This window comes from Triturus cristatus, chromosome 9 (genome assembly GCF_964204655.1).
Source record: "Triturus cristatus chromosome 9, aTriCri1.1, whole genome shotgun sequence".
Taxonomy (NCBI): domain Eukaryota; kingdom Metazoa; phylum Chordata; class Amphibia; order Caudata; family Salamandridae; genus Triturus; species Triturus cristatus.
This window is the reverse complement of record NC_140592.1, coordinates 576147261-576170400: the sequence shown is the minus strand read 5'-3', so window position 1 is coordinate 576170400 and position 23140 is coordinate 576147261.

Below are 23140 nucleotides of genomic sequence, written 5' to 3'. Positions count from 1 at the left end.
CCCTCCTTCACTATTACCAACTGTAATAATTAACAAGCCATCATATCCTGAAACCATACCCGAGGCTCCTGCGACCACCGACGCTGTAATTGCCATCCTTGACTCCCAGCAAAGCCCTAATGCTGCAATTAACACCAATTCAGCGGCTACATCGGAAAAGACTGTGGGGGAGAAAAGGAAGAGGGGTCCCGGAAAATCTTTTAGATGTAAGAGGAAACAGCTCCCCTGCAATAAATTTCAACCGACGCCAATGAGCATGTGGTCACGAGGTGCAGATGAACCTAGTAGGGTACCTGTTAACTGCACCGTGCAACTAGCAACCAGCACTTTAGATCTCACCATAGCGGAAGCTGCTTGTACCTCTGCCTTCACTCAAACTGAGTCTGTACCGAGGGATGGTATACAAGGAAGGCCGAATGGAAATTTAATTGATATCATAGTGGACTCTACCTTTAATCGATTGAAGGATTTAATGGAAAAACAGTTTAATGCAATTTTTAAAAGACTTGATAGACTGGAGAGCCTGGTGAAAAAAGAGGAAATAAAGAGAAAAGGGACTATAACTATAGAACAAACCAGGGGCGACAGGCTATTAAAAGATCTGGAAGCTATCAATAAAGGGATTGCAGAGGGTATTAGTAATAGTGCACCGTCTGGACTAACTAGTGCGTGTAAAGAATGCACAGGGGGGGCAAATTTAAAGTTATTACCAACTAATCCCCCGCATAGTACTGTGGCTAGTATGCCATTACTACAAAAGGTGCACACTGTGAACAACCCCCTTGGCAATTTGGTACCTCCCTCTATTGTACCAATTACAGCACCCATGTTAGGTCCTGCGAAAACAGCCTCTGAGTCAATTAGCAGACCCTTTACTATCTCACAGGCTAACAAATGTGCGGAAGCTATTCTTCAGTTGCCCCCAGAAGCTTGCCCTGACGTAATAATATTAGCCGGCGTACCCTCCCTTAGACATGATCAAATTGAGTCCTGGGATCAGCTCAAAAATAAATGTATGTACTGGCTGTGTAAATATAAGGGTGTTGGGCGGGAGATTGCTAATGATATCCTAATGGTTCGTAGGGTGGCCTGGGTGGGACCCTCTATCAAAAACATCATGGGAGATTGCATAGTTGTGTCCTTAAGGTTTCCCTCACTGGCGAAATGGCTGCTGAACGCTCCACTTGATCCGTTCATTAGTCCTACAAACATCATCCTATTACAATTGGGTTTCTTTTATAGACTTCGACCAAGGACATATAATACTGCCATCCAGATACCTCAGATATCTAATAGGTTTAGCACTTTATCTGATTTGGAGAACCAGGATTGACCAACGTATAGACCCGTTAGTGTTGAAACAGAACAATCGAGCCTTCCGCATGATTATTTAGATATAGTTGAATGTAGCTCTATCGAAAATTCCCAAGAATTACGGCAGGTAGAACCAGCATTGGTCACTCCTCCTGTGACCATCGTACCAAGATTCAATGAACAAAACCTGAATATACTTAGCTGGAACATTGCAGGCCTAAAAGCCAAAATGACCATAAAAGAATGGGTTAATATGGTTAGTCGATTCGATATCTTGATGTTTCAAGAAACCTGGTGTACCAGTGGTTTATTACTTGAGGGATTCGCCTGCCATAATAAAACTGTACCCACTCCTGATTTTGGCAGACCAAGTGGGGGCCTATCTATATGGATAAAGATCATTGAAGGCAATAGCATAAAACCTATAGAGACTAATAATGACAATGTCCAGGCTTTGATTTATACGCATGGAATCACGGTATGCCTAATACATTTCTATAACAATGATTTTACTTCACTGCCTAACAAAAATTTTATTAAGCTATTTGAATTCATTGATAACTTGGTGGATGAAGACAAATATGGTAAACTAGACGGTATTTGTTTGGGGGGGGATTTTAATGCCCACCTGTATAATAATACAGATATATCTGCTATAAGATGTGTCGGGAAAACTCCCTGTAGAAGAGGTGAAGAACTGTATAATTACCTATCCATTCACGATCTAGTTAATGTAATGGTAAAAGCTGGACATGATACAGACAACCGTCTACTGCCTACCTATAGAGGTCGTGGTTGTTCATCCACCATTGACTACATCTTTATTTCATCTTCCCTTGAGAATTTTTTAGTAAAGGCCGAAGTTTTAGGCACTAGTTACAGCGACCATAACCCAATTTTTACTACTATTAGATTTTTTAATAAATTTAGGAAACGAAAAGAAATAGGGGCAAAAGATCTGACACTATCCACTGACAAGTTGAAAGTGATTTGGAGAGGTATAGATAACAAAGTTTTACTGGTTCGTAACATAAAATCCCACCGATCACTTATAGAGACGTGCCTGTCTAGCACATGCCCTGGTATTGATATCATCCAGGCTTTTACCAGGTTATGTGCCGGAATTAAACGAGAAATTTCCAAACCTGTTATGATTCAGGGCAAGAACCCCAGATGGTTTGACGGCACTTGCTCCAGGGCTAATAGGGCCCTACGTGATGCACTAAAAGCCGAACCAAGGGACACGGCACTAGTAAAACTTTTGAGAGAGAGCTACAAGAAAGCAACTAAAACACGCGCAGAGGTGGTGTTAAAGGAACGGTGGGACTCCCTTGCCTGCGCCGCTGCCCTTAAAGATGTAACGGGGTTTTGGAGAGAGGTGAAAGCGTTCAGATCTACAGGATCAAATATCACTCCCATAAATTGTAATATACTGAGCAACACATGGGAAGAGCACTTCTCAAAAATATACTCAGCTAAAACAGCAAGCATCGATAGTTTCCCCCCACCTTCCAATTTGATTATACTATTATCTGAAGTTGAAGACGCTATACATGAAAGCGCAGGGAATAAAGCCCCAGGCCCAGACGGCTTGTCAATTGATCTTATTAAATCCGAACCTGACTTTTGGTCCCCTCTTTTATGTAATGTTTTTAATAATTTGACCAACACCTTAATTCCAGAAACTTGGACCACGAGCATAATAGTACCCATTTTTAAGAAAGGGGACAGATCCAACCCTAGCTGCTACCGCCCAATATCTCTGATCGATAATACTTTGAAGATTTTGGGTCGGGTTGTTTTTAACAAAATTAGGAATTGGGCAGAAGAGAAATACATTTTAAACTGCTGTCTATTGGGTTTCAGGAGCCACGTTGGAACTGTTGAACAGTGCCTAAATTTAAACCTTATATTGGGGAAATATACAGTAGCAAAAAAAGTACCTTTATATCTGGGTTTTATGGACTTAACTTCAGCCTTCGATTTCGTTAATCGTTCACTTTTATGGGAGATTCTTTTAAATTATGGGTTGGATGATGCACTTGTGCACTTTTTGGCATATTTGCACAGAGACCTGAAAGCGCGGGTGAGGATCAATAATGAAGGAGAGGTCTCCAGGGACATTTTAATTGGCAGGGGGGTCAGACAAGGGTGTGTCCTGGCCCCCCTGCTTTTTATTCTTTACATTAATGAATTGAATAATTCCCTGATTGAACTGACCAGTGATGTACCAAAAATAAATGGTCAACTCTATCCCGCACTTTTATATGCTGACGACGCGGTCCTTATGGGCCGCACACCTAAAACATTACGTATTTTAATTTTAGGTTTTGTCTCTTTTATGGAAGAGCTGGGACTTTGTACCAATTTTAATAAATCTTTTATAATGTCATGTGGTCCCAAAAAGTACTGCATAAAGAACATAAGGATCGGAAGCGATCTCTTAAAAAGCACCAGCACTTTCCCCTATCTGGGTCTAGTCTTCTCTGACACGGGCTCATGGCGATCGCATGTAGCTAGAGGCAGAAATAAACTCGGTACGGCAATTAATTCTATAATTAGCCTGCGACAGCCCAGAAAGGCAGAAGTGGTGACCCCATTACTGCAGATCTATAGAACCCAGTGTCTGCCTACTGCGACCTATGGATCTGAAGTGTGGGGGCACGTAGACTGCAGCGGCATACAAATGGAAGAAAATAGATTTTGCAGAAGGTTACTTGGGGCACAAATTTCATCACCCACTTTCATATGCCACAAAGAACTGAACCTACATCATGTGGAGGACTTTATTAAATATCGTCCTGCCTTATTTTGGTTAAAGATATGGCGAAATCCTGCTGCAACTCTAACCCAACGAATCATCACAGATTGCCTCAGATGTGATAGGGGTAAATATATACCCTGGCTTAATGCTGTACATAAAAGCCTAGCCAGCATTCATTTAGAACATACTTTTCTTCTTCCCTCTGCTGCCGAAAATATAACTTTAAAAGCAGCGAGGGGCGCATTATATGATCTATATCATAAAGACAGAGTAAATACAGAGCTTCGTAAGTCATCCATTATCAGATACATGCCTATCCTGAGGACAGTAGGTATCAACTATTCTAAGCCACAGGAGTATCTAAGGAAAAACATCGGGAGATGGAATAGGAGCCTGCTCTTCCGCCTTAGGGACAACAGTGTAAAATACCTACTCTGCTTTCCGATTGGTTTTAATAAAAATCTGGAGGAGACATTTTGCCCATGTGGTGATGGTTGTAAACAAACATTGCCACACTTTTTGTTCTCTTGCAAATTTTATGTAAGGTACACAAAACAATATCTAATCCCTTATTTTAAGGTAAATGAGACGACTAACCATAACTTTGCATATCAAGAAATATTGCAACTGGGTAGCGAGGACTTGATCTACCGTGTAAGCTCTTTTTTACGAGCAGCTGTTAAATCTCGAGCCTCTATGATCGCCCCTTGAAATATGTTATTAATTCGCAACATTTTCATTTGATAATGTTTATTCATGATATGTCTATTTTGCACAAAGTCGGTTGTCATAAATTGCTTATTTGCACTACGATCATGTTTATATCTTTGCGATTTTTGCACAGTAATGCTGGCGACACTTGTATGGTCTACACAAGGCAAAATTATCGCTCATTTGCACTTTATTAACATTGGTACATATAGGGCTTTTTGGTACCCAACAAACTGTAACATATGTGATAAACCTGTTTTCTATATAGTCGGATGTTTACAAATTGCCCATTTTGCACAGTGCTTAAAAGTTTACATTCTGCGTTTTTGCACAGTAATGTTGTTGGTCCTTGTATGAATTATCGGTTAATTTATTTATTTTTAAATTGCATTCACAAGTTGTATGTACAGGCTTTATGATATTCAATTTTACAAATTCTTCATCTGATCTTATTTTTAACCATTTTAATGCTTGAGAGAAGATTGTATGTCACATGTACATTAGCAGTGATGTTGTACTTTCATGGATATATATTATATCCGAATAAAGATAATTGAATTGAATTGAATATTGTCCAATCAGAAACATTCCTACCCTGGCAAAACTCCTCGAGAAATGTGTTCATGAACAACTGCACAAACACATTGAACAATTCCAACTCCTCGACGTCTTCCAATCGGGCTTCTGCGCTGGACACAGCACCGAGACGGCCATCACGCATATAGTGGACAATGCTCTCTCCTTGCTTGATCAAAATGAAGCCTGCCTATTAATACTACTTGATCTTTCTTCTGCTTTCGATACGGTCAAACATAACAACCTACTTAACACCTCCTTAAAGGGAGGATGGGGCTCTCAGGCACTGTCCTAAAACGGTTTGCCTCCTTTCACAACAACAGAACGCAAAGAATTAAAACCAATCAAACCCTATCCGACTCAAGTCGCTGCACTCTGGGTGTCCCTCAAGGGTCCTCTCTCTCCCCCACGCTTTACAACCTTTTCATTGAACCGTTGACTGTAATCCTCAAGGACTCCAACATCCAATACCACATGTATGCGGAGGATACCCAACTGTACATGAAAATATCTTGACCCGAAGATATCAAGTCACTCAACGGAACCCTGCACAAAACCTTAAATTGGCTAACCACCAACCATCTCAAACTAAATGCCCGTAAAACGAAATTCCTCCTCATTTCTCCGACTAGACAATCCTCCACGGTGGGGCGATTCCTACCAAACCTCACCGCTCTCAATTGCACACCACACATAATTGACTGCACTAAATCACTGGGAGTGGTACTGGTCAAGAACCTAAACATGCAAGATCACATCAGAGCATCTACCAGAGAAGCAAACTTCCAATTAAGCATCCTTAGAAAACTTAAACCTTACCTACCACAAGAAGACTTCAAATCAGCGGTGCAAGCACTAGTCATCTTAAGACTTGAATACGGCAGTGCTACTCTAAGCGGTCTCCCGAAACTCAGTCTAGCCCCACTCAGAGCATCTCTCAACGCTGCGACTAGACTTATCACGGGGTCCAAGAAATCCAATCACATCTCTCCTGACCTTAAAGCGCTCAACTGGCTTCCTTTTGAGGCAAGGATCCAGTTAAAAATTGTGTTTATGACCCATAGAGCACTACACTTCAATACCCCTGTCTTCCTGACAAATAAGCTCGAGCTATCGGGTAGTGCCAGGCCCTCAAGGAGCTCCAGCACTCTGCTCCTCAAGCCAAAGAAATTCAAAAAACTGAAAACCTACAAACGTACTTTCTCTGGGACTGCCCAGAGATTATGGAACTCCCTACCTGTGGAAATAAGACTAATTCCATCAACTCTTGCCTTCAAAAGAAAGGGAAATGAAAGCTCTATGGATGAACAATAACCTGAACTAGAAGCTTGGCTCCCTTGTCGCCCTACCTGTTTTTGCCTGACTTTGTTACCACCTGGCTTCTGCTACGGCCTACTGTCACCTGCCACCATTCCACTGTAATTCCCGATCTCTCTTGCTTTAATTGCTAACTGGCCAATGTCACGGTCCAGTCCATTATGTCACTGCTATAACTGATGTATACTGACCTAGTGTGCTCCCACAGCGCTCGATCTATGTCTACCTTAACCCTTCTGTAAAGCGCTCTGATACCCGCCTGCGTCATGTTCGCACTATACAAAACTTTAAATAAATAAATAGTGATGTGTGTTTTCATTATTGTAACACAGCAGCTGCTCACGAATATTTTTAAAATATTCTCTGTGAGACACTCCCATTTCTCATATGTGAGGTCCTGACTTGATCTAAAAGAAACTATTTTATGGATGTTGCATGAAACATAAACGCAATATTTCTCTACAAATGTCTGTAATAGACACACACATCAGCCACATTGAAAATAAAGCAGAGGAAAGTGGTATTTAAAACAATTGTTCAAGAATCATTCAGTGTCATCAGGGCAAGACTCTACAGAACAGAGCTGGTTCTATCAGAGGCCCCCCTGAAAAGCCAGGGCCCTGGGCCAGAGCCCAATTTTCCCATGCCTTAAAATGTCTCTGAGTCCCCCCACTTCTTTTTTTAGGACTGGTGCCCTGATTGGCCTAGAGTAACAGACACAAGCAAAAGGTCATGAATGTACTGCACTAGAGTATAGACCCTGGTAAACACTAAGGTATTAAAATCCTTCATTAAGTCTTGGAAAAGGTAGACAGAGACTCCATAAAGCCTTGTGTGAGGATTGAGCCTAGCCACGCACGCCAAGATTCGTTGAATGAGAAGGCAAAGAGAGGCTGACTTCATGGATGGGCATGGAAAAGAGGGAGGAATACAGACCCACCACTGTAAACCATTGGGCATTTGAAGGGATAGAGGAAAGGATGGTGGCGGTGTTGACTACAGGAAAATTAGGGATAACCACATTATTAATGCCTTGCAGGTCTTGCACAAATTTATACACATTGATCTTTCCAGCTGTTTTGATAGGGAGTATGCTTCTATTATACCAAGGTATCTTATTTAATGAGATCTTCAATGATGAGACAAATCCCTGCCTCTGCTTTTTGATTCAGACTTCAGAGGATACTGTGTAATACGAGGTGAGTTCCAAGTCATTTGCCCCTGTGGACAATAACACTGAGGGAACTTGAGAAAGCAATTCAGGTAATTCTCACACAGCATGGCAAGGACCTTGGCATCCCTGTTCTGTGGTACATTGAGGTAGACTTAATCGGGTGTACAGAAAAAGGTGCAGCTTAGCATACACCGTATATCCCAGCTGGTAAGGTAGGACTTTAAAAAAAAGCATGTTTGTCCTTTATGGGGCCTAGGGTGATAAAATCATGGTCAGAAATGCGGTGTGCAACATTCTGATTTGATATATCAACCGCATTTCTAGACAAGCCCATGAGAGGTAATGAAGGACATTCAAAAGTTTCTAGGGTAGAGAGAATGGCGCCTTTATCAATAAGCCAACTGATGGGCTTACAGTTTATCATTCAATAAACCTAGGGACCCTTCTGATCTATGAGATACTTGCTATCCAGAGTACAGTTGGAACCTCTCAGGCTGTTCTAGTGTTCAGGATAAGAGCTCTATGTGACTGGGTTAAATTAGCCTTGGTCAATAGGGCAAGGCACTTTTGGAATAGCATTAGGACAATCCCTTTTTTAATAACCCAACTGCCCTTTGGTAAAAACCTGTCCCTCCTGCACCTAGGGCTTCTTCTCTGTCCCTCCTGTTTTTGCTCCTGATGTTCCCTTGATCCTGTGTCCCATTTTGTTACCCCTGGTGAGGAATCCCATCCTTTTCCCTACACATTTCTGTTGCTTATTTTGTAATTTCAAAGACATCAGTTTAGATTCAGAACTCTTTCTCTTTCATTCTAAGGAAGCAATATAGTGGTTTGCTTCTGTTGCTAATTTAGCCAACTTTTAAATTTCAGGCCAATAAAATCTGCAATAACTGCTTTTGCACATTCATTATTAGTATCCGCACAAAAGTGGCCCCTACAGCTTCCCAAGACATGTCTGGACTCAGATGGGTGGTGCCTGAATATCTTTCAAACACACCCTTAACCATGCCAAGGTAATCTATTGACTATTCTCCTTTAGACTATCCTGTTTTCATATTTGTTTCTAATATAGGACTGTGGTGCAGAGATTGTCGCAGTGTTAGAAACTAAAAAGTTTTATCTGGAGGACCACTCCCCATTTTAATTTTGGTGGACATAAATATAGACGGGATTGTTCCATACTGTTCTGAAGAAACGACTATAATGATGTTTAAATAAACATGCATTGTAGATTACTTCTGAAAAAAGTCTGGATAGAGTAGCAAAACATTAGGGAAATTACAAATAACTACTCACACTTAGTAGTCCATAGGTTATTAGACATTCATCTCAGTTTGGGTCAAATTCAAAAAAGAAAACAGTAAAAATCCACCTAGTGGTAGACGTATGGGTTCCAGAAACTATTGAAAAATGACAAAGAGAGGTTGCAGGACATACACTAGGGGTGAGCGATGAATTCTCCTCAGCCGGCGGAGTTTGCAGAGTTTTGCCTACTCCGCGCTCCATACGGAGTGCAGGGTTCAGAAAAACTCTGCAAAGTGACGGGAAGCAGAGTTTTTTCGTTTAGCGGCTAGCCAACGGTAAGTTGGTGAGCGCTTGTGAGAAAATATTACGCACTAGACCCCCTCCTGACGAGATTTTGCATTGTGGGTGGTTGTGGCAGGTCGTGACCGCTCGCTTTGAGGAATCTGCCATACGCATTGAGAAAGCTGTCGCTCAAGTAGAATGTCTACTCAAGCAGCAGAAGCAGCAGCATCCTCTGGAGCGATGGGTAGTGCTGTTCACGCTGATTTTGCAGCATGGGACAAACTCCTGGCGCTAAAAATCAGTGCGAGCAGCATGAATTAGCAGACTTCGCTACTGGCAGAACTCCGCAGAGTGCAGCAGAGTTTTTTTGGCACTTCGCAGAGTTCCGCAGAGTAAAACCCTGTGAACTCCACCCAGGCTTAACATACACCTCAAAGTATGACTATAATGTTATATAGCAAACACAAGGAGATGATGGACAGAGTGCTGAAACTTTTCAAACACTCACCCCCAGTCAAAGATCTGGGCTGAATCCATCATCATTCTTTAGCTCACTTTGCCACCCCAGTTCAGACACAGCTATATGCAAATCAGTCTTGACCCTGTTCCTTTATGGGAACAGTCCAGCCCGAACTGCCAAGCCATGTCTTCCCTGGACCGGAAACAAGCATCCTGGGACCGGTTTTGGGCTAACAGCCCTCTTCAGCCAGGCTAGCTTGAATCCAGTGGCAAAGCAAGCAAGCTACCCACGTCTGGGCATACCCTTCCAAATTAAGGCGAACAAAGCAAACACGGAGATATGGATGGAGTGCTGAAACTTTTCAAAGACTCACCCCCAGTCACAGATCTAGGTTGAATCCATCATTCATCTTTACCTCACTTTGCCATCCCAGTTTAGACACAGCTATATGCAAATCAGTCTTGACCCTGCGCCTACTGAGAACAGTCCAGCCCGAACTGCCAAGCCATGTCTTCCCTGGAGTGGAAATGTGCATCCTGGTACCGGTTTCGGGCTAACAGCCCTCTTCAGCCAGGCTAGCTTGAATCCAGTGGCAAAGTGAGCAAGGGACCCACGTCTGGGCATACCCTGCCAACTTGGGGCGAACAAAGCAAACACCAGGAGATGATGGACGGAGTGCTGAAAGTTTTCAAACACTCACCCCCAGTCACAGATTTGGGTTGAATCATCATAATTCTTTAGCTCACTTTGCCACCCAGTTCAGACACAGCTATATGCAAATCAGTCTTGACTCTGTGCCTCATGGGAACAGTCCAGCCCGAACTGCCAAGCCATGTCTTCCCTGGACCGGAATCAAGCATCTTGGGACCGGTTTCGGACGAACAGCCCTCTTCAGGCAGGCTAGCTTGAATCCTGTGGCAAAGTGAGCAAGGGACCCACGTCTGGGCATAGCAAGAGAAAAAAACACGAGGACAAATAAAGATATTTTTCCTGGTTACGCATCCCCTGGAGAGTCGTAGCATTTTGACACATTCCCAGGACTACCACTAATGGTAAATCTGGGAATGCGTCAAAATCCATGGGTGGATGTGTGGTAACATCCGAGCTTCACCCATGGAACGCCTCCCTGGGACAGAGTAACATAAGGTAGCAATTTCCGCTGCCTTGTGTTACTCCAGATTTATCAAGGCATTCAGGCATGGCTTGATAAATCTGACTGTGTTGTTGCATCACCCTTGCACCCCCTTGTGTGGAGCAAGGGTAATGCAACACAATGATTAATATGCCCCTTAGTTGTGCACACTGAGTCTTCATGGCCATCCAAATATCGCTACAACACACAGAAGCAAAGTAGAAGCATGTATCTGAAACCAAGTGATAGTTGTGTCACCATTTACAATATCTTTGAGCTTACTATACCATATACAGCGATGGCAGTTTCAACATACATTACATAAACCCCTTCGCTGGACTAAGAAATGTCTCTAACAAATTCTCAGTTTTTAACGGTTACATTTATACCACAATTATGTTTAGGGTATGCTGGAAATGCCTAGGAACAACTCCAAACATGCTTTAATGATATGTATTATGACATGAATGAATGAAGAGTAAGGGCACAACCCAACTAACCTATCTTTTATGTGGTGGCAACAGAGACCACAGACGCACCTGGGGTTCAAATGATAGCCGTGGTACTTGTGGCTCTCAATAATGGACTAGCGGCAACAACGGGTAACGGTCCCTCTAATCAATAGGTGAACTTGTGATAGAGATCAGGGTGTGTATAATATTCTCACTACCACAGATAGAGTAATCTCACAGTTACACGCACATACATTCATCATACGCTAGGGCCCATTTCACTAACATACGCTCAAATACTCTACCGGCAATAAACCTGTGGAAAGAAAACTCCTAGTCACCCTGCATCTATATCGAGGTCGATAAGACCTAGTTATTATGACTGTCTATAAACATAATCTATACAACCTATACGACAATAATCAAAATATAATACACAATAATTGACAAGAAATAATATCCAACACCATGTTCAAATTATATTGCTTTATCTAAAATTAGTCAAAATGGAAATCAATCAGAATAAATCATTTTTCTCATAGTTACCTATTCTAGCTAAATGTCAGAACGGGTCAGGACCAGTCTCTCGGTAAAGTCTCTCAAGACGAAGTCCTTTCAGCATCAATCCTCAGCAACGCAGATTCGGTACGCGGCAAAGGCAAATGGCAAGTGGCAAAAACCCTCTCTAGGCTAACAATTCTTATAATGAATCGAACAAAGGAAAGATACATAGAAAAGTTGTAATGTCCGCTGGACCGCTGAGCAGAGCGAGAAGGAAAGGATGTAACATTGCTACATTTGAAAATCTCCACTCAGGAAAAATCACAAAATAAAGACTACGGAACAGGAACCAAGAAACATAAATGTATCTTGTTAGTTCTACTTCTCCTCGGCAATGAGACCATAGTTCAGAGTCTTTCTCTAAGGCTCCTTTGTTTCCCAAGGCTGCCAAGGACGTTCCATTTCACTTGGAGATTACCCAGGCTGCTGCTGTCCTCACGGAAATTTTAACAAGGCAAGCAAGGACTGTGGTCAGCTGACTTCAGGACCATATTCAGCAGGGCTCTCTCCCATCACGGTTTTCTACTTTCAAATCGAGGCCAGGCTTACAAAATCGGCCATCTTTGTCTAGGCCACCATAGGCCACAATAGACCATCTTAATTAAAAGAAACAAAAACAACGTTACCACAGCATAGTGATTAAACAGTGCTAATCCCACTAATACCCTTATGTGTATGTATCTATCTAGCACTTGCAACATAGAAAAGCATTAATTCGAAAAGCGTTTTGTGCTCAAAAATAAACAGCACATAGCAACGTTTAAACATGAAAACACGCACGTTATTATTAAACAGCACATTTATGCGTACCCACGTGTAACTCTCTCTTATTAGGACAAACGGATTGATTAATATAAACACACTTGCACAAGACAAATAATTAATTATTAGTAATTAATAAATTAATATGACAAATAGACATACCAGAGCTTCAAAAACCAACGAATTTTCAAACAGAAAACTCTGCTCCAGCAATCCCCCCTTTGGTGATTTTATCACCAAATAAACCCCAAAAAAAAAAAAATTCGTGAAAATTTAGTCCCATTTTAGGAGAAATCAGAAATGTCTTTTCTCCTTACACAACATTACACACCAGTCACTCTTTCATCATCCCTCTTTGTCTCTAAGTAAACACTCTCCCTTAATTCTTCCAATTCAATTTCTTGCGGTTCTCTTTTCAACCTCTTATTTTTCTTCTCTTTATTCAATTTCTTCTTCCCTCCCCTATTTTTACAACACACACACACACACTAATCTCAGTATCAATAAAGCAACAATTATACAAGTTAAAGGAAACAATATTCTACCTATAATAGTACTACCTATTTTTGCAATAAAATCCTTAACAGCTATCATTTTATTAGCTATTTTAGTCCATAAATTCTCAGCTTCAAGTGGTACTAATTCTTCATGCAAATCAGTAATATTTTTGATATAGACCTTCAGGTCTTTGCTTTCGTCTGGAATGTAAGTGCAACAATGTTGAACTTTCAGCATTCCACAGACTCCACCCTCCTTGGCCAATAGAATATCAAGGGCAAGTCGATTTTGCATAGACATGGCCTGTCATCCGTCACTTTTCTCAGACCCTTTTCAATATTGTGTCCAAGATAATGCACCTCTTTCTTGCAAAATTGCAATTTGGCTGGAGATACCTTTAACCCTCCATCTGCCAGATGATTCAGTTAAGCTATGGTATCTACTTCACAAGCTTCACGTGTCATCAATATACTGCACTAGTACTGAGCTCTCAGGCATGATCAAACTCTCCAACGATTTCTTCAATAACTGATTGAATATCGAAGGACTCTCTGTATACCCCTGTGGGATACGACACCATGCTAAAATACGCTGGCCAAACCTAAATGCAAAAATCGGCTGGCTATCATGATGCAATGGAATTGAAAAGAACGCATGACACAAATCAATTACTGTATACCACTCAGCATCATGTGGAATTTGATACAGGATCACTGATGGATTTGGCACGATAGGACAACATGCCACCACAATTTGATTAACTTTTCTCAAATCCTGTACGATCCTAAATTTCCCATTAGGCTTTTTTAGTCCCATTATCGGTGAATTACACGGACTACTCAGTAGTTCTCTCAGGACTCCCTGCTGAATCATTTTTTCAATTATAGGAGTTATCCCTTCAATTATTTCTGGTGTCATTTTGTATTGAGGAATGTTAGGATATGTAATTCCCTCTTTTACTGCAATTTTCACTGGATCTACATTATTCATCAATCCCACATCCTCTCCAGTAAAATCCCAAACTGTCCTTTTCACTGTGTCTCTCAGCTCTCGAGGCAAATCCTCCGGATTAAACACAGCAAATGCACCAATTAACTCACTTTCTCTATTCTCTAGAGTCACTCGGTACAAAACATCCTCATCTGGTGTCTCAAAGGCTATTCCATCCGGTGTACAAAAAATTGTGCAGTTCATCTTGCACAACAAGTCCCTACCTAACAGGTTCACTGGACTCGTGTCACAGACAATGAATCTGTGCATGTCTGAAAATGTCCCTATCTGTACTCTTACTGGTTCAGTAAGACGTGTTCTGATTTGCGTATTGGCTACACCAACTACTTGGATTGCTTCATCCGAGAGAGGAAGATTTCTAACATCTGTTGACCTGACAGTTGATCTTGTCGCACCTGTGTCTACCAAAAAAGTAACACTCTCCTCATTTATTTTCCCATCCACAAATGGTCCTGCCTGGTCTATTTCTAGAGTTGCACCAAGTATGCACTCTTCTTCCTCTCCTCAGCACCGTCAATAATCACCCTCAGATTCACTCCCTTCACTCTTTAACAAGTACTGTTGTACCTTGTTTGAACGTCTTGGTTTATTTACCTGTTCATCATTGTAGAATCCTGAATCCTGATTATACTTTTGTAACCCTCTATTCTGCGGCAAGGGCGGTTTTGGCTCTTCACTCTGCTGTCTCACAACTTTCTGTTGTTGCTGCTGTTGATTATTTCCATCATTCTGCACCTGTTTATTTAAGGATTTATTCTCATTACTCACTAATGGTGGATTAGGACATTCTGATCTCCAATGCCCCAATTGGCCACAGTTGTGACAAGGAAACTTTTTTTTCGCCTCCTCAAGACTTCCTTTTCCTTTCCCTGCATATCTAGGTCTATTCCCTGCATTTTTTCCTGGATTATTCGCCTGTTCCACTAACTGTGCTTCCTGTCTTTCCGCAACTTTCACTTGTGCCCACATTGCTTTCTCTTTCAGCTTTCTTTGTTTTGCTTCAATTTCATCACTGAAGTATTTCGCATGTCTCAGAATCTCATCTACTTTCTTACTCTGCCAATCCACTGTATGCTCACGAATTCTTTCACCAATTTCAGGTCTAAGGCCATATACAAATCTGTATACAAAATGACTCAAATCTTTGTCACCCATGTGTTCATCTCCACTGAATTGTTTAAATGCTAGTATCAGCCTCTCGTAAAAAGCATGAACTGATTCTTTCGCTTCCTGTTGTGTTCGATCTGTCTTTACCCAGTCTGTCTCTTTTGCAGGAACTTTACTCTTCAGGTATACCATCACCTGATCATACTTTCTCATTACCTCTGGATCTGGTGCCCCTGTTCTTGGGTCTCTTGGATATTCCTCAGTAGGCCAACTCACAACTATTTTACACTCAGTCCACAAGTCTGCTGGAACAATTATATCAAACAGACTATTCAGGTCAACCCACAGCACTTTTGACAATTTCACAAACCTATCTACCTGCCTATACCACTCGACGGGCTTTTCTCTCAATCGAGGGAAATCATTCGTAAATGATAAAGTATCCTGTCTGGTCCATGGAACATGTACATATCCTCCTCCAGGTATTTCTCTCATAGGATAATTATCCACCGGTTTCTCTTTTTCTCTCACTGGAAATTCTGAATAAGTTGTTCTATCTTCAGCTTCCTCTCTTTTCTTATACCACCTATCCTTCCACTTTTCTACATAACCCCATCTTCGCAATAATGCTACCATTTCCTTAATCTGTCCTGTTCTACCAGTAGCATTCAAATTTTCAATATCCTTCTCTGTAAAATCCATCCTGTAGGTTTTTTGTAAAGCTTTCACTTTATCAATGTCAACTCCCTGCTCATTCGCTATTGCTCTTAGCCTGTCATGTGTATTTCTTGCTCTCCAGGTAATGTTCTTGCACATAAACATTAACTCACCATCATGATGACTCTTCAGAATTTCTGTTGGAACCGTTCCTGTAACAAGCTCTTCTAGTTCTACACGTAACCTAGCCACGTCAATTACTTGTGAATCTTTATCCTTTTTCTATAGAACTTTCATCCAATCATTCAAATCTTCAACTGTTATTTCAGCAGTTTTTTTCACTGGAACCACTCTCTTCTGCGGTTCTAAAATTGGCATCCCTGAACAACTAGCTTCACTAGCATCCAGTATTTCACTACATATGTCATGTCTTGATTGTCTCAGGTCACTTCTTTCTGCTCTTTTGCCTGAATCTCCTGAAGGACCAACTGAATTTGTCAAATTATTTCCAACATATGGAATCACCAATCCATTTTCACCTGTCCTCTGTTTGTCAAACACAGGCATAACCGGACCTATAGTTACAGGCACCGTAACAGCTTCCAGATTCTTCGTTAACTCCCTAATCTTCTCAGTCAGCTCTGTTGTAGTTCTGGCTAATTGTCTGGCATTCTCATCAAGGTAGTGATCACTTCTTAACTCAGGTGTCTCATTTTCTGTCTCATTGACACAAACTGTATCCCTTATCGGAGAAACAACTGGTGTACTCTCATCCGGTTCTGGTCTATATGGAGGTGGTCTCTTGTAAATCATGTCATTCAAGACCTCATCCTCATACTCATTAACTCCATATTTTCTCATTTCTGACTCAGGAACCCTTTCTGCTCCTCCTTCAACTGTTCTCATCGGATATAATCCCTCTGACATACTAACATCTCGCCACCTTTTCATTCGATCATTATGCGTCTCACGATCATGTCTCCTCCCAAACATATACCTGTAGTACCCTCCAGATCTCTGTTTTTCTCGCTCATGTACTTCCTCTTCCCATTCCACTAAAGCCTCGAACTGTGTAGGTCTTGGTTTCGGGTCTAGACATAACATCTTTTCCCGTAAATTTCTCAACACGGCCAGATTAAATGAACCATGTTCTGGAAATGCAAGAACACCATCTTCTTTAGTATACCTAACCCAATTCTCCAACCATATACAGGTATGAAACCCATATTTCACAGCCATGAAGGATGCAGGTGTTTTCGTTGGAGGTAACAACTCACCCTCTCTCATTTTAACATCTTTATCCTTGTTAAACCACTTTTTAATTTTTCCCCAAAATGTTTTTTTCTTTTTCTCTTCTTGGTAATACATTTTAGCGTTTACCAAAAACTCTCTACTCTTTCCGTATTATAAATATACAATACGAATTTTCAACCAATAACAGCGCGACTCACACCAACACACCAATCCTGGAGCGTCTACGTCACTAAATAGCTCTTCCAATCCTTGCGCGGCTCACACCAACGCACCAATCCTAGCGCAAACACTATTCTGATCCACTATCCAATCAGAGCGCGGTCTTTCTGACGTCAACAGTCGCTGCAGTCGCTTGTCTCCTGTCTTCTGTCACTCGTCTACCCCTCCTTTACAAAATCTTTTCAGTAGACTTCGTGTCAAAATTTCTACAAAATCTATTAGTTACTACATAAAAACATCTCCATTGTCTGCTTCGCTAACCACAGAATAGTAAAAGAGAGTCTATTCCTCAAGAGTCAACAAACTTTCATACATCTCTTAACTGTTTCCTCTAGGACTTGTCCAAAGAGTCTTACAATCAATTAAATTAAATGTATATACATTTACGCACATTCATACAAGAAAAATATAGTACATACACACAGAATCCTGCTTCCCGAGAACAGCGAACAATCTGTCCCACTACAGAATTATAACATACATCAACTAAACAGCTTTCCTCTGCCCAGTTTCTCAAAGAAGCTCAGAGAATACCTATTAGTTCTCCCGCGATAAGCTTTAACGGTAATCTTTACGGATCCCTGGGACTTAAGACCAGAGTTTCATAGATAACCTTCACTATCATACACACTCCTTATATACCAGAAATATCTAATAGTAACATACGACAATGTCACTGATTCCGAACCCAGACAATGTGACGCGCAACTTCAATTGTCACACGTTATTCCTTACAATTCCGTCTTTCCCGAGAGCAGCATATACTTCCCTCTGCCCTACTACGGAACTGCTACCAGCTCCCAAGTTCCAGAAGCACTACATATAACTCAACATTACGACTCCAACATATAGTATTAGTACATATACCAACATCAACCAATAATCAATAATCAATAAGCTAATGTACAAGCAATCTTATCAGATCAAGACAATCATCAATAACCATCCTCTGCTACCAGGAAATTGATAGAGATCAGGGTGTGTATAATATTCTCACTACCACAGATAGAGTAATCTCACAGTTACACGCACATACATTCATAATACGCTAGGGCCCATTTCACTAACATACGCTCAAATACTCTACCGGCAATAAACCTGTGGAAAGAAAACTCCTAGTCACCCTGCATCTATATCGAGGTCGATAAGACCTAGTTATTATGACTGTCTATAAACATAATCTATACAACCTATACGACAATAATCAAAATATAATACACAATAATTGACAAGAAATAATATCCAACACCATGTTCAAATTATATTGCTTTATCTAAAATTAGTCAAAATGGAAATCAATCAGAATAAATCATTTTTCTCATAGTTACCTATTCTAGCTAAATGTCAGAACGGGTCAGGACCAGTCTCTCGGTAAAGTCTCTCAAGACGAAGTCCTTTCAGCATCAATCCTCAGCAACGCAGATTCGGTACGCGGCAAAGGCAAATGGCAAGTGGCAAAAACCCTCTCTAGGCTAACAATTCTTATAATGAATCGAACAAAGGAAAGATACATAGAAAAGTTGTAATGTCCGCTGGACCGCTGAGCAGAGCGAGAAGGAAAGGATGTAACATTGCTACATTTGAAAATCTCCGCTCAGGAAAAATCACAAAATAAAGACTACGGAACAGGAACCAAGAAACATAAATGTATCTTGTTAGTTCTACTTCTCCTCGGCAATGAGACCATAGTTCAGAGTCTTTCTCTAAGGCTCCTTTGTTTCCCAAGGCTGCCAAGGACGTTCCATTTCACTTGGAGATTACCCAGGCTGCTGCTGTCCTCACGGAAATTTTAACAAGGCAAGCAAGGACTGTGGTCAGCTGACTTCAGGACCATATTCAGCAGGGCTCTCTCCCATCACGGTTTTCTACTTTCAAATCGAGGCCAGGCTTACAAAATCGGCCATCTTTGTCTAGGCCACCATAGGCCACAATAGACCATCTTAATTAAAAGAAACAAAAACAACGTTACCACAGCATAGTGATTAAACAGTGCTAATCCCACTAATACCCTTATGTGTATGTATCTATCTAGCACTTGCAACATAGAAAAGCATTAATTCGAAAAGCGTTTTGTGCTCAAAAATAAACAGCACATAGCAACGTTTAAACATGAAAACACGCACGTTATTATTAAACAGCACATTTATGCATACCCACGTGTAACTCTCTCTTATTAGGACAAACGGATTGATTAATATAAACACACTTGCACAAGACAAATAATTAATTATTAGTAATTAATAAATTAATATGACAAATAGACATACCAGAGCTTCAAAAACCAACGAATTTTCAAACAGAAAACTCTGCTCCAGCACTTGCACCTCCGCGTATGTCTCACACAGCTCCAATAGGGGCTGCTGGTTTCCTGCAGCCCGAAGAACGATATTGTATGGAACTGGTCCGGAAGTTAGCAAATCATGCTAAAACTCATCATCTGTGTCACTCTCACTCTCATACCTTTCTCTTCGTCCCCACCACCCTCTTGTGAGTTCCTTCTCTATGTTTTTCCCTTCACTAACACAGAGTACATCCCTAGGCCCTCAATCGCTTTTTCTATCCATCCCTGCTGCTCTGCATCTCACTTTGCCTTCATTGAACTAAGGACTTTATATAGTTACCATGCATTAAAATAATCATATTGAGCAGGTCTAGGCGTAGGCTTCAATTCATAAATGCTCACCTTAGGTTCTCAATTATTCTCAAATTAAGGCTCTGATTTAGATTTTGGCCTGTTGTATTATAATAAGGCGGACGTTTGTGACAGAGTCACCCACCCGCCAAACTCTAAATCAGGCCCTAAATGGACCATGTCGGGGAAATTGCAATCACTGTTCATTCTCTGTGGTCCTATTCCATTGTTTGATCCAAATACACATGTATAACCTGACATTTGCATGTTGACATCTGTGGGGACCTTCACCCCCTCACTGACAGGTATTCTCACATCATTTCTCAACATAACGCTTATTTCTTAATTCCATCTTCAATACTTACACAATGCAATATAGAAATTGTAAGCTCCCAATTGAAATAACCTTAAGTTCCCAACAAATCACAAAGCAATAATAAATCAAGGAAACTTCCAATCCTAGTGCGACACCACTGAACTAACCACTCGCAGCAGAACCCCCTAGGACATCATGACAAATCCCAGTGCAGCACACACATAACCAAAAAATCCTAGTGCAACACTGTAGTAAGTAGATTATATTGTATTAGTAAATGTGTTGTGTTTCTTTATGGAATGTATCTAGGTGAGCAGTAGGTAGAATGTTACTGGGGATCTAGAATCTCTGTGGAAAGGCAGATGAAGACTGGATCTTGTTGGGATATGTCGTGGGTTCTTTCCTCTGAAAATGAATTCTACATTTATTGAATATACAGTTCCTGTGACTTCATTTCATGCTCTGAAGGTGAAGAGAGCATACTACATATTTTGGCGACGCACTGGATGGGATCTGTGAAACTTTGTAAGATTTTGAGCTGTTTTGAACTTTGGAAAAGTGGCAGTTTGTCACAGCTGGAAAGGAAAAACCCACCGACGCTGATATCCTGATTGAAATTCGTATGCGAGGCTGTGAGTACATCGACAATATCAGTTTTGATTTGTTTTGCTGGATGTCTTACCCGTTACGCCTCAGCATCATTCAAACAGCGCGTTGATTCTCTGTGAGGTTCGCGCTCGCATTTCAACTGCTGACAGCTTGCTCAATCGGAAGCGGCAACAAAGAAGTGACGTCTATGCGCGATTGCATCATCACGTTTCGGCGGCCATTTTGTAAGGTTGGGATCGCTTGCCTTGCAAATCATTGCAGCCACGTTATTCGGTTCGTGTATTTCATCAAAACATCGTTTTTTCTCGTTTTTTTAAAATTACTTGTTTTCTCGTCATCACTATCAGCATTGGCTACAAAACGGATTAACTCTCAGGTGTGTTTTTGTCTTCAAGTTTTGTTTTCTTCTTTCTGTGTTTTGAATTTTGCATTATGGCAAAATCTAATGAAAGTATTGTGGCTCCTCCGTGTTTTTTAAAGATTGCGGGTAAGCCACCCACTCCTTGGCCAAAGTGGTTAAGGGTTTTTACAAACTATTTGGAAGCCATTGATGCACTTGAATATTCTCCATCTAGGAAAAGAGCCATTTTATTTAATCATCTTGGAGATGCTGGTCAACAAGTTTTCGATAGTCTTCCTACTGTCACGAATCCTTCAGCTGACGATTCTTGGAATGTTTACTCAGAAGCTTTAGCTCGTTTGGGTAAACAATATAAAGATGAACCCTCAATAATGATTGAAAGACATGTTTTTAAACAAAAACAGTCTGCGGAAGAATCCATTGAAGATTATTTAGCTACTTTGAGGGTGTTGGCTACAAAGTGTGAATTTGGGTCCTATTTAGAGACAGCGCTTCGAGACCAACTTGTTTTTAATTGTTACAACAAAAAAATACAGGAACGCATATTAACTTGTAAAAATCCTACTTTAGATGAAGTTGTTACTATTGCTAAGAGTATTGAATGTTCTGTCACATCATCCAAGATTTTAGCAGAGACTTCTAACGCATCTTGTAACCCTAAGGTCATGAATGTTGATATGGATCAGGGTAACCAAATAGAAGTCAATGTGGTTGCAAATCGTTTAAAGAACACAAAAGTATTTGAACGTAAAAATAACATTTTTTGTTACAGGTGTGGGTCCAAGTTTCATGTTGGTAACAATCCAAAATGTCCGGCTCAAGGAAAAAGGTGCAATAATTGTAAAAGAATTGGTCATTTCTTTACTATGTGTAGGTTGTCAAAAGACAAAAGTAAGGTGAACTATATTTACAATGAGGACGAAATATGTGATGCGTTAAATGTGTCTTCTTTATCAATTCATATTAATTCTCTTGAAGGGAATAAGATTAAAGGGCCTAATTGTGCAGTGTTAATTGGTCAAGTTGAAATGGAAGTAATGGCTGATTCAGGTTCTCCCATTACGATTTTAGATGAAAAAACATTTGACAGGCTATGGACAAACATAAAACTGTTAGCTACTGATGTTAACCCAAAAGCCTTCGGGGAGTATGACATCGTAATGAGAGGGTATTTCAATGACACTATTAATTTTAAAGGTAGGGTGATCAATACTAAAATTTACGTGGCTTTGGATGGCAGAGACATTTTGGGTTGGCGTGATCAGGCCAGTTTGGGTATTTTCTTGAAACCGGGTCATCCGGAACCTGTGGTTCTGGGTGACTTTCCAGTTCTATTAGTTAATGGTGATAATTTACATGACCCTGTTCTGGACAAATTGTTTATCAAATATAAATTGGTGTTCAGCAATGAAATTGGGTTGGTTAAGGATTTTGAACATACCATCAAACTTAAAGAGAAAGTGTTCCCTGTTGTTCAGAAAGTTCGTCCCGTTCCACTCTCTGTTAGGGATGATCTAAAAAAACACTTAGATCAATTGTGTGCACAAAATATCATTTGTCCTGTCGAATCATCAGAGTGGGTTTCTGCTGCAGTGGTAGCTCGTAAACACTCTGGCGATATTCGTCTATGTGCGGATTTGCGGATGCTGAATCGCAATATTGTTGTAGATGCCCACCCGTTACCCAAGATTCATGATATGCTTGCCAAATTAGGTCGCAGCAAATT